Consider the following 9,943-nt stretch of genomic DNA (forward strand, 5'->3'; position numbering starts at 1 on the left):
AAATACATTTGCATTAAAAATGAATACATTTACTTCAAATAAAATATACTCTTCCATAAATACGTAACATTTATGCTCATTAATGATATGAAATGGACTTGAAATGATCCATCCATCCATCTTCCACACAGCTTCTCCTCACTCGGGCCGCGGGCGTGACGGAGCCTATCCCAGCCGACTCTGGGCAAGAGGCGGGGCACCCCCCGGAACTGGTCGCCAGCCAATCGCAGGGCACATACAATATAACATACAACCAACCATTCGCACTCACATTCACACCTACGCGCAATTTGGAATCTTCAATTAACCTACCACGCATGTTTTGGGGATGTGTTTTTGGGAGGAAACCGGAGTACCCGGAGAAAACCCACGCAGGCACGGGGAGAACATGCAAACTCCACACAGTCGGGGCCGGGGATTGAACCCCGGTCACCAGAACTGTGAGGCAGACATCCTAACCAGTTGCGTACCGTGCCGCCTTACTCGAAATTAACTCTATAAAATATATGCCAAAATAAACATAAAATATCTATAATGTACAGCAACAAAAATGTATATGGTGAGCCGGCAGCTTATTACAAGAACTTACTTTCACCTTTATTTATATTTTTATTTGTACTTTTCCAAATGTTTTTACCATTTAAGGACGTATTTTCATAAACGACGTAAGTCCCGCATGGCCGGTTAGACCAGTGTTGGTCATGTTTGGGGCCGACCAATCAAAGCGGCTCCTCTCGTTCCCTTTAAACGTGGCACAAATGACAGTCGACAAGGACGACACGTAATCGCCGAGTTGTCACCGTTCAGTGGCCAGCGGAGAGTCGCGTTCTTCACTCTCGTCGGCAAACAACTTCAATCAATTTACACACTTGACTGTGCAACAAGAGGGATTCAAAACTTTTTGATTGTTATGATCACATGTACAGCACTCGGTTACGGCTGCGGTTGTTTTTACAGTGCTCTATAAATAAAGTTGAGTTGAGCAAAAATAAATATGTAAATGAGCAACAAACTATTTATCGAAAATTCATGCCAAAATGAGTGTCATAATGTACACCAAAAATAAATATGTCAATGAGCAACAAACCATATATCTAAAATTGATGCCAAAATTAGTGTCATAATGTACACCAAACATAAATATCTAAAATATATGCCAAAATAACTATATAAAATTGCTTGATAAAATATATAAAATACAGGCTAAATGTACATAAAATATATCAAATGAATGCTAAAATAATATCTAAAATGTACACCAAAACAAATATCTAAAACATATGTGAAAATAAATACACATAATCACTCAAATAAATATAGAAAACGACAGCCCAAAAAACCTGAAGAGTTATGTCGTCAGATTTACTGATGTTTTGCTAGATAATGAAGACCCTTTTTTTGCATGGTCACTTGTTGCCAGGCAGAGTATGCGGGCACAATCGTGACCATCCCACAGGCTAATTGAAAAATTGGTTTACAAAATTGCTCCAATGACAAAAACTGAAATTGCTTCCATTAGCCATGGTAAGTGCTATTATTGTCAGTACCGTTACCTTTTTGTGGTTGCATCGCCTGTATCTTAGCAGAGTTCGTGGGGCACAATTGTGACTGCCCCATTGGCTCATTAAAAAGTGATCTTACTAAGATGCTGGAATTACACAAACATTGCTATTAATTCACTGCTCTGTATTACATATAAGGGACAAAAATAGGTCTAATTTGTTCTTGAATGAAAACGAATGGGCTCAAAGTCACTTTGATTCCCGGAGAATAATTAAGCTTCCTGTTATCTTAGATGCGACCGTGGCCTCTGAGTCACTTTTAAATCATATTATATGGGCTCCACACGCTCTCCTGTGTGACCCCATCCTCCCCCCCAGGCCCCCCCAAAAAACACACTTAAACATCAAGCTACCGTTTATCAGTGACCTTAATTCATGTTTCCAATCCGCATGATGTCTTTGAAGTGAACACACAACTTACCCCCCCAGCCCCCCCGCCCACCGCCGCACGGGGGGGGAGAAAAAAAAACAAAAAAAACATGAAAGCGGGAGACTTGACCCGACCGGAATTCACGGCGAATAAATCGTTCTTAATATGAGCGCTGCGCCGCCTTGTTCGAGGACAGGATTATCCCGGATGAAGCAGGAAAGATTTCCCCCTGCTTAAGCTACGGAGGAATGCCCCACTCAAGACAAGGTGAAGGGAAGTGAGAGGGACCAAAGGAGTGCGCTTTATTCTTCCTTTTGTGCGGCAATTACAAGGGAAGAAACATCTCGTGTTTCCGCTTTCCTCTTGCCAGGAGATCCGAGCGGGAAAAAGTTCAAACTAGACGGCTAACAAATGGTCTATGGAAAATATTTTTGGGATAGAAACGTTACAACAGAACGTGAATTTTAGTACGGACACTTAGGCAGGATTGGCGGGGCACGATCGTTTGTGCCCGCAAGGCAAGTTTGTATTGTTTCCTTGACAACTTGGGGCAGAAGGCCTTGCTGCCCCACACAACAGCGAAAGGACAGGGAGAGGCAGCAAGAACAGGAAGTAACAAGCAAAGATGAGATCTACTGAAGTCTTGCCAGATTTACTGACGTCTTACAATATTTACTTGTCTTGTGAGCGATTCTTTTTTTTTTTTTTTTTTTAAGATCTACTGAAATCTCGCATGACATTGAAGTCCCATGAGAATTACTAAAGTCTCGCAAGATATACTGAACTCTCACGAGATATACTGAAGTTTCATGGTAGAAATGAAAGTCGTTGGAGATGTACGAGTTGAACCAAAGTCTCATGTGCTGTGCTGAAGTGTCGCAAAATTGACTGAAATCTCATGCTACACTAAAGTCTCGTGAGATTGACTGAAGTCTTGTGAGATTTGGAAATCCTGTCAAATTTGAATTGAAATCTGAAGTCTCATTAGATTTAGTGCAGTTGCTTTAGATTTACTGAAGTCTGACGAGATATACAAGTCTCATGAAATGTACCGGTTTTGCGAGACATACTGAAGTCTTATGAGATACGGGAATCCGAAGTCTTGTAAAATACTGGTCTCACTAGATTTAGTGAAGTCTTGTGAGATTTACTGAAGTATCACAAGATGGACTTAAAGTCTCGCCCAGAAAACTGAAGTTTGATGAGATGTGCGAAGTGTTGTAATATATTGTAGTCCCATGAGAATTACTAATATCGAGCAAGATGTACTGGTCCTGCGAGATTTACTGAAGTCTTCCGAGATGTATTGAAGGCTTGCAAGAGTTACTGATGTTCCATGAGATTTAGTTGTCTCGTGAAATGTACTGTAATTTTGTGACCTACTAAAGTCTTGTAAGATTCACTAAAGCCTTGTGAGAAATTTCGGTTGAGCGAGATTTACTGACGTTCGACAGGATTTACTAGCGTCTTGCGAGATATACTGTAATCTTACGAGTTATTGAAGTTCTTGGAGGTTTCTTCAAGTCTTATTGACAAGAGAGTTGTGTGATTTACTTGAGTCTCATGATAACAACTCTCCCAAGATTTAGAAAAGGAATTAGAAGAATACGAATAAATGTTTTCGTTGAAGGCGCACTCTTCGAAAAACAAACTGAAATTTCACTGAAGTCTTTAGTTTTATAAAACTCTTTGTAAGAGTTATTGACATCTTGTGGGAAGTCGAGCAATTTATTGAAGTCAAAATACACTTGCAGTCTTTTGAGATTTACTGAAGTCTCATGAGATTTATTTAAGTGTCCTTCCTCCCCCAGATTGTCTGAAGTCTGGTGATACAAACTGAAGTCTCGCATTATATAGCAAAGTCTCACGAGATTTGTAAATGCCCACCCACGGGCAGGCCACGCTGGCAGCCATGTCTAAAAGGGATCCGCTGGCTCGCTCGCCCCCACCTCCTGGCAGGTTTTCGGGACCCCGAAATCACACCCGCTGACTGCAGCCAACTCGCTGTCAGTATCGGGTGGGGGGGATTTTGCGGTGGGGTGACATGGTGCTCATGTGTTATGTTACCTTCATGTGCACTTTGGCCCACCCAGATCACTGCAGCACGGTCCAAACCTCCTCGCATGGATTTTGTTTGCGTTCACATCTACGGACTGACAAGGGAGTGTTTACACACAAACACCATTCTTGTTGATATGTTCCGTGACTGCTGGACCACAATGAAAAAATCCAAAACCGTTGCATTGTTGAGGTTAAATGATAGCAGATATTTGACTCTTCACTTGGCCTCCGTGCATGCACGTTGAGCATTTTTATTGCTATTAAAATGACAGCAGTGTTTACATCATTTGACATGCTGTGTTGGATTTTCCAGTGTTTTTGTTCGGTGTCCGAGCAGGTGCTTGCCAACAACATCAGACCAGCAGATTCTCTTTTGGAGCAGTTTTTATGCATACCACAGTGACATCTTGTGGACATCTGCAGGTGGTGCATATAATAGCCATCATGCCGGTACAGTGCCTGTGGATTTGTGATTAGACCATCAGTCATAAAGAGAGCCTCAAGCATTATGAAGTACTTTAATGCAGATTCTTTCAATTTTAGTGAGCTCTCGACACGTCACCATTCTGTAGTTTCTTAAAAAAAAAAAAAAAAAACAGTTATTGCTGTTTGTGGACTTCATGATTTGAAGGTTCACCTGCTGTGGACAGTAGCACATGATCAGTTTCCAGAAGAAAACTGAGGAAAATGTCCAAATCAGTCTGGTTTGTTAAAAAAGAAAACGTTAGAAACTCTCTAAAATGACGACGACGATTATTTTTTAGAAAATAAAGCATTCACTATATAAGCGAGTACAATGTCAAATACAATTTTCATGTTAGGAGATTTTTCATCCGTTTCTACTCTAACGAACCTTAAACCAGGATAAAATAAAGGAAAAGTAATCATGTTGTTGTTGTTGTTGTTGCTGTAATATAAAATTTTTAAACAATTATGGTCATACAAAAATAAACAAATTATACAATGTACTGTATGTACTACAAATAACTATGAAAACATATCAAATATAGAAAATTATAATCTTACAAAAATATATCAAACCTGACGACGTCTATAAATAAATTGGGCGCAATCCTTGAAAATTTGCATTTGTTAATCTTGCAACATTCTCGCAAAAAAAATTGTTATAGTATTATAGGATATTGTTTACAAAAAGACAAAAAAACTATTTTTAAAAAAATAACCCTAACACTGAGACGAACTCAAGTCATAAATAAGTCATATAAAACAATAATCACGTGAAGTAAATCCAAATATAAATGTTGCCATGTGGGGACTTTCTACAACGAAAAGTACTGATGTAATTTTGCCACTAGATGGCGCACGCGGTCTACTTAGAGAGGAACTCGACAAATCAGTGAATGATGAGAAAATAGTTACAACGCATCCAAAATGCTCTTAATTTATATAGTGGGCTATATCTAATGTAAAAATGCCCTCAATTTCTCATGTATGTGATTCCTCATGTAAAATGTGCGCGACTGCTGCATCAAATGTTCGTTTTCCGACTGAGCAACAACACGTGACAGCACACTACTTGCGCGTCGACGAGATGCCACTCAATCGTCCACTCTGGTCACATGATCTCGGGCGCAGCTTCGCCGACTGTGTGTGACGTCATCGTCAGTCGTCAGCCCTTGTTGCCCCTCCCATCCCGTCTCCGTCCAGCATTCGCCATGTGGTGGTAGTAGAAATACAATTGCTAAATGTCAAACATTGCAAGAGTTTGTTTTGTACTCTACACGTTACGACTGTCCGTTGTATCGCATACTATTACAAATGCTGTCAGATCAATAAGGGGCGTTTTCGGTCTATATTTATGGTGGATATACAAAGTCTACACACCCTTGTTGAAATAACAAATTGAGCAAAATAAATAATTTCAAAGCTTTTTCCACCATTAACTGACCTATAACCTGTACGACTCAATAATAATAAGAAGAAATTTTAGAGTGGGGAAGTCAAAATAAACAACTGAGATAACTGGTTGCACAAGTGTGCACACCCTCTAAAAACTGGGATGTGGCTGTGTTCACAATTAACCAATGACATTCAAACTGGTGCAAAATGGGAGTCGGCACACACCTGCCACCATTTAACGTGCCCCTGATTGAACCCAAATAAAGTTCAGCTGTTCTAGTAGGCTTTTTCTTGACCTTCTTTTGCCTTCTAGCAGAAGCCTAAAGGTTTTTTTTTGCTAACAGTAACTGACTTCGATACATTGGACCATAAAACATTTTCCCACGTGTTTAAGTGTCTTTTTACATAATTTATATATATATATATATATATATATATATATATATATATATATATATATATATATATAAACTCATGTCCTTATTTTTTTTATATTATATAATTTTCTGCATTTATTTGCACATTTTTCACACCTTCAAATAAAATAACTACTAATCAGAATAAGCCAAAAAATGTGTCCTGTTCTTATGCCTTATGTTTTTAAATTTCTTAATATGTTGACTATCGCTTACTAAATCTGCCTTTTTTGGTTTGTATTGTTTTGTTTTTACAGTGCAATTTTTGTGTGCTTTTATTAAATTATACTATTACAAAAGAATGATGATAATATGGATGGATGGATCCCATAATTCAGGGGTGGGGGACCTACGGCCTACGGACCCCCAATGCACTCCCTGAAATTTGTCCATTTCGGGCTAGACGTTATCCCCGGAAAAATGTCTGTAGACCACAAAAAAGAACTCCAGGATACACACCTGTAGAGCGAAGGACAGCTGATAACGATACAGGTACACCACCATGTGACCTCAACCACCTCCGCACCCCCATGTTGGTTTAAACTCAGCACCCCCCGCCCCGCCCCGCCCCGCTCCCCACTCCAAGTCGTGAGCCGACTGCTTTGAATGGCAGCTGCTGTGTGTTTGTTGTCCCAGCCGGTATGTGACTATGACAGCTGCTGTCACTCAGATGTGTCCCACCCTGCACTGCGACACTGGGAAAACCGCCCTCCATGGGGATCATAACTTGGGGGGTAGGGGGGAGGGGGTCAATGCACTTCTCAAGGGTGTCTCATTTTACAACATGGGATTGAGATGAAGAAGAATTCAGCACTGTTTGGTCATCCAATGATTAATCAAGTGTGTTGCGTAGAACATGAACACCCACCAAAAAAACAAAACGCAAATGTAATAAAAGGTATAAATAAATTGTGTCCTGCATTAAAAAAAGATTATAATTTGTATAATAATAATGATTTTGTGATTTTGTACAAAAAGTCATGTCTTTTAGTCACCAGTCATTTTGTACTTTTAGTAAGATTCTGCACAAAAAGTAATGTCCTTGAGTCGACAGTCATTTTGTACTTTTAGTTGGATTAGTCATGTCCTTGTGTTATATTTTGTCATTTTAGTAGAATTTCATACAAAAATAAATGTACTTTTGTCAGCAGAATTTTTGTACCTTGAGTTGGATTTTGCGTAAAAAGTAATGTCCTTTTCGTCAACCGATATTTTTTGTATTTTTTTTTTCATGGATTTTACACAATAAGTCCTGTTCTTTATGCAATATGCAATGTACACTATGGTGCAACAAAATTATTATTATTACTATTATTATTATTATTATAACAGTGCTAATGTTAATCTTGGGAGGCGTTTTAAGGATTCCTTTGCAGTGGAACTCTCCAAAATAACATAAAAAACATTGTCAGAGTATTTACAAGTAGAAAATGCAGCTCTAAAAGACAAACTTGAAAATGATTCCTTGTCATCGTCTTGAACATCATCTTGCCCCTCCTCCTCCTTCTTCTCCTCCTCCTTTTTTCCCTTCTTCTTTTTTTTGCTTTTGTTCCCGCCTCGTTCACTCAGACATGCTGTCGCCAGCCGCGTGACGTCACCTGCAGCAGCAGCAGCCTCCGCATCCCCGAGAGCGAAACTAGTCCCCCCCCCCCCCCCCCCCCCGCCCCAGAGCAGTCAACTCCCAAGAAGCATTGCGACGTCCTTTCTTTTAATATCAGACATCATTTACAACTTTCAAATTTGTATTTCAACTTTTGTAAGCTGCTGCCATATCATTAGGTACACCTCCACATGCATCTTACCCTTTGACAAAGACACTAATGCACATTTGTGATGCACAGTGCTAATAATATTTCTTTACATATTATTCGATTGGAGAAGCAATAACATTGCATGTCGAAGCGAGTGTATATTGTCTCAAAAATGCGTGGATCTCGAGTGATTTAGCTTTTTTCTGGGGGCAGTGGAGACACGTTTAGGCAGCTCTCTCCGCTGCCTGAAGCCTATTTTCCTGCATTAGCCTGCATTATTAATGAGATGCCTATGAAGAAGTGTCTCACTCTTGAAATCGGAAGATTTCGCCCGCATCATCCACCTGGAGGACTCCGCATAAAGCAGGCGTGAGGAAAGAATGCTCGCGGGCCACCGAGTATTTATCGAGAGTCCTGTAATACAACGTACCTTGACTTAAAGGTAGAGTATGTAGTTTTCAAACTGCTAGCAAAATTTGAGTGTCCCCTCACTTCGATCCCCTCACGTCTCTGCCCACAGAAACAGCCCCAGCTCACTACGTTACCGTGCAAGAAAGCTACATCGCTAGCATGGCTTAATAACGATGGCGTATTGCCAAACCAAATTGTATCGGTTTGACGTTGTATTTTTTTAAACTGTACAACCGATTAAAAATATAAGAGATGTGATCAACTTACCTGGCGACCTGGTGAGAATGGGCCCGGAGAGGGATGATTTTTTTTAAAAGATCATTTTAATAATATTCTACTGGCAGCTCATACAGACAAGCCTTAGATAGGCCACTACTCGAGTGAAGCAACGAGAAAAAAAAAAAAAAAGAGATCAACAATCACTGATACACTTTCAGATGTTTATTGAATGGGAAACATGCAAACAGAAAATGAAAACACTCGCAGGGAGCATGGAGAAGACACTCAAGGCCTCACGTTGAACACCATGAAAAGCCAAACAAGTGCACTTTGAAAAGGGCCGGCCAACCCGACTGACTCCAGCTCCTGACGTCACTCACTAGGCCACGCCCCTTAAAAAGCACACATAAACACATGAATACATGTGTGTGTTTGATTTTGGCCTAATTACAGTAGAAAACTATTTTATTTCTTTACAATCTTTTTTATCGTGTTTTATTATGTTTTTATGTTTCTATTTTACAATACAGTGCTATTTTTTTTTTTACGAAAAACATAAGAAAATATTTATTGGAGAGGGGTGGAACGGATTTCAAATAGGTTTGATATAAGAATAAATTAAGTTACGAGCTAGGTTACTGAACGAATTCAACTCGTAAGTCAAGGCACCACTCCATTTGTTACATTAATTTAGCCATTTGTTTCCCTAAAATGGGTTAGTTAAAATATTTTAAAATGTGTTTTAGTTTTTCATTTATCCCATTCAATAATTTGTTAATTTATTTAAAAAAAAAATAAACAATTTAGCATACACCTCTTTATATTTTGTATGTATTTCACGAAATAATTGGTTAATTAATTATATGAAATGAATTAGAAACAATATTAATAAAACATGAGAATGAATTATTATTTTACTATTAAAATAAACTATTGTATATATTTTAATTTTGCACTTCATGAACACCTTGCGTATTCGTGGAGGATGTGATTTTCTTTAATTAGGGGTCACCTTGAAAAAGAGGGGAAAAAACATAACAAAAAACAACAACAACAACCGAATGGCGCTCCACGCACAAGACAGCGCATCCCAGATTTAAATGTATCTTTTTAAAACGGTGACTAACCACTAAACAGGGAGGGGGGTACAAAAACTCCCAAACTGGGCCAACCACTTAAAACTTGGCCAGAAGAGAGAGCCACAGTAAAAAGTTGCAAAAACGTTCGCCATGTAAATGAAACCAAGAAGACGCGTTTGGGTAATACAAAAAAAAAAAAAAAAAAAAGTAGGTC

This window comes from Phyllopteryx taeniolatus, chromosome 4 (genome assembly GCF_024500385.1).
Source record: "Phyllopteryx taeniolatus isolate TA_2022b chromosome 4, UOR_Ptae_1.2, whole genome shotgun sequence".
Classification (NCBI taxonomy): domain Eukaryota; kingdom Metazoa; phylum Chordata; class Actinopteri; order Syngnathiformes; family Syngnathidae; genus Phyllopteryx; species Phyllopteryx taeniolatus.